Source organism: Clytia hemisphaerica, unplaced genomic scaffold (assembly GCF_902728285.1).
Source record: "Clytia hemisphaerica strain Z4C2 unplaced genomic scaffold, Clytia hemisphaerica genome assembly, whole genome shotgun sequence".
NCBI classification, from domain to species: domain Eukaryota; kingdom Metazoa; phylum Cnidaria; class Hydrozoa; order Leptothecata; family Clytiidae; genus Clytia; species Clytia hemisphaerica.
In genome coordinates this window covers 193271-197184 of record NW_027104140.1, presented here as the reverse complement: position 1 = coordinate 197184, position 3914 = coordinate 193271, and positions in this window count along the sequence as shown.

The window sequence follows — 3914 nt, the reverse complement described above, 5'->3', positions numbered from 1 at the left end:
CTCAACTGTTTCAGATATCGTTGCAGGCCCTTTGTATGTTATGTTTTGTGAGAGATGCATAAATTATAATTTTTCTAAGAAATGTACCTATTATCTCTAGAACCAAGGTGGGCGTAAAATAAAAAGGGGGTAAGAATAAAGTCTCAAATTATAGTCTCTTTATTCCGAATGATTATGAAATTTTCTGTCCAGATACACGAAACCTCTGATTGCAGACACACTACCTTTAAGTAAATAAGTAAGTCACCGACCGTAGTCGAAGCAAACCGGAGGCTTCTCTCTCGATAGCCATCTACCCGAAGGTAGCAATGGACTTTTTCATCCTGGATTTCTCCACTTACCTGCAATCCTTCTCTTAATGGCTGAACATCAAGCAGAGAGGCATCAAGTATCAGGGATGGAAGACTTTGCGCACTGCGGTATATTCCCTTAAGAATATAAGATCGTAAGCCTGACGAATGACCAAATACCTAACGGATAAAAAACATCAAGGATCTTCCAACCTTTATCACAAGCAGTAGCTTATTGAACGTTCATGAATTTGACCATGACGAACAGAAGAACGTCAAATTAGAGGGTGTATACTACTGTATAAGAAGTTCAATCTACAAATAGATAATTTGAAAAAGTTGTTTACCAGAAGGAACATAAACATTACTGGTTGAAACAAAAGATTAGTACGTAAAGTACTCCTCAAATGGATTTCTCGGATATAAAATTACGTTAAACGGGCATACCGGATAAGTGGGATGGGGGAACCTGGGAACCTAAAGTGGGAACCTAAATGAACACCTGAAAAGTGGGATGGGGGAACCAAAGTGGGAACCTAAATGAACACCTGAAAAGTGGGATGGGGGAACCTAAGTGGGAACCTAAATGAACACCGGAAAAGTGGGATGGGGGAACCTAAGTGGGAACCTAAATGAACACCGGAAATGTGGGATGGGGGAACCTAAGTGGGAACCTAAATAAACACCGGAAAAGTGGGATGGGGGAACCTAAGTGGGAACCTAAATGAACACCGGAAAAGTGGGATGGGGGAACCTAAGTGGGAACCTAAGTTGTTTAATTATTAATAGAATTGAAATATTTTTCTTTAAAAACAAATACATAAAGATAAGAAAGATATATGCAAGGAAAGAAAAAACCTTTTATCGTAATAAGAACACCAGTTATTTACTTTTTATATTACGGTTCGCAAACAATAATGTTGAAAATAAAACAAAGGGAATTTATTTATTCAATTAGCTCAAAAAAGCATGTTTATTTATCAGCAGCTTTATAGTGCATCTTTTTGAAAGGTTCTTTTTTAGTAAATTGACTTAATTGACTTTAAACTTTAAACTTTAAACCGTCATATCTTCAAATCTAGAAGGAATTAGAAGTTCGTTCATAGCTCGATGGATAACTTAGAGCCTCTTCTTTCTTTTGCACGGATCTAATTTGCTTGAATACAGAATCTAGTAAAGCATTATTTACGATCTAGTTTTTGTAGAAAACTCGGTCAGGGCTGGGGTCGCTTAGCATTTAACGGATTCTAGCTCGTTTTTCTTTCTGTACCAACCAAACAGTACAGCGTGTGAATACACTTCATTAATTAAAATAGTTTGATAGTAAAATAGAACATATTGCACGGCTTGCCACGTTTCAATACACATACACGCTTTTTTTTTATAAGAATACACTTTATAAGAATGTCCATGATGAAAATGGCCAAAAAATTAAGAATATCCTAAGAATATCACCATCATGGAATTTTGCTATTCAAGCAAAGAATGTCATTTTTAGAGCATTCTAAATTATAAATTGCCAATGACCCCCAAGTAATAAGAATGCTGTAAGAATATTTTAGGATGATTTTCCCAAAAAAGTTAAGAATATCCATGATGAAATGGATTTACACCATCCTTATATAAAAAAAAAGCGTGTAAGCATAGATCCACGGGGGGGGGGGCACTCAAGGTAAACGACCTACCGTACGTGCGGCCCTTTTTTCCAAGCTTCCCAAAGTACACTGTAAGGGTGGAAATGAGCAAAAATGAGAATAAGTGCACTCTAAGGGTTTAAAATTTGGTCAAAGGCTTTTAGAATTTCATCCGAACAAGTGTCATGTTTTAACACTGGGTAAATTTTGGAACATCAAATATGTCCATCCCTAGCAGGATCTGTTCTAGAACATGTTGACCAAGAAAAAGATCTAGGAGTGATAATCGATAGTGACCTGACCTTTGAAGCCCATATATTCAGTAAAATCAAGAAAGCTAACTCTATCGTTGGCTTGATTAGCAGGAGCTTCGAATTTCTCTCACCAGATATTTGTCAGACCCCATTTGGAATATGCACATGTAGACCAGGCGGCAAGTTGGTGATATGGTGGAAGTTTTCAAGAACCTCCACATTTATGACGAGTCTATAAGATCAGAGAAATTTACTCCTCGAACACGACCACGACGTCAGCAGGATTACGAGCTTCAAAGGAACTTTGCTAATGACGGTATGAGAGGCTACCAAAGCAACTCTCTTTTTTACATAAGTCTGAAACCTTGGAATGATCTAGAAGAAGATATTGTTGAAGCACCATCCTTACAAGTCTTCAAAGAGCGTTTGATAAAAGAAAGGGAGAAAAAACTTTATAAAATGTAAAATCAAAAGTTCTGTTTCATAGGAGGTCAATAGACGTGCGAAATATATTGCTATAAAAAAAAAAAAAAAAAAAAAAAAATAAAAAATAAAAAAAATAAAAAATTAGGTTCCCACTTAGGTTCCCCCATCCCACTTTTCCGGTGTTCATTTAGGTTCCCACTTAGGTTCCCCCATCCCACTTTTCCGGTGTTCATTTAGGTTCCCACTTAGGTTCCCCCATCCCACTTTTCAGGTGTTCATTTAGGTTCCCACTTAGGTTCCCCCATCCCACTTTTCAGGTGTTCATTTAGGTTCCCACTTAGGTTCCCCCATCCCACTTTTCAGGTAGTCATTTAGGTTCCCACTTTAGGTTCCCGGGTTCCCCCATCCCACTTATCCGGTATGCCCGTTAAACGGTTTATATAGGCTGTTAATCTTCGTATCCATCTTTAAACATCAAGTCTGGGTAATATTTTAATCTTCAGTTAGGATAAAAGTAATTTGAGCTTGGTTAAACGAGGTATAAACGATACAGAGACGAAAGTTTACTAAATATTTACTGACCGACTATCAAAAGAAATTGATCTTTCAAGGAATCTAATTTCAGAGAGATTACATCTTTTTATAGGATTGGTATCAAATGCCACAAGTTTGAGAGGTTACCAAGATTTGAAAGGATTTGAAAATAATACATTCCAAGGTCTACAATCTGAAAATGCTTACAATTCAAACATTCCTGATTGAAAAACTATTATGAAATCGAAAACAGATTATACTGATTTATGTGTGGAAGAGGATAAATATAGCAAGAACTAAAGAGAAATCAACAATTTCTAAACATTAATTCTGGGTAATATTTTAATCGTCAGTTGGGATAAAACTTTTGATCCTTGTCAAACGAAAGCTAGTGAGATGAGTTAGATTTGAAATTCTGAAAGTTGTCCAAAATAACCCAAAGTCGACCCTGTCAGATAGTTATACCATATTTGACGCTATGTGCCAACTGCGACTAGACTCGACAAACGCGACCCAGAAGACATTAAAGTAATGTAATTTAAGGAAGTTTAAATGTTTTGCTATCAGAAACTAGAATTTTATAGAGTGCGAAATAAGTGTTAAGTCTTGAGAAATTTCCTGGTTTCAGAACTATAAAAGATACGTTTCAAAAATTCCACTTTTCCATGCTTAGTTTAAACGGGCTTTACCTGAAACCCCTCTTGCTCCATATAGCAGACTATCCAATACTGAGATGATCGTTTGTATTGTATATGTATGACTAGTGGAAAACCTCC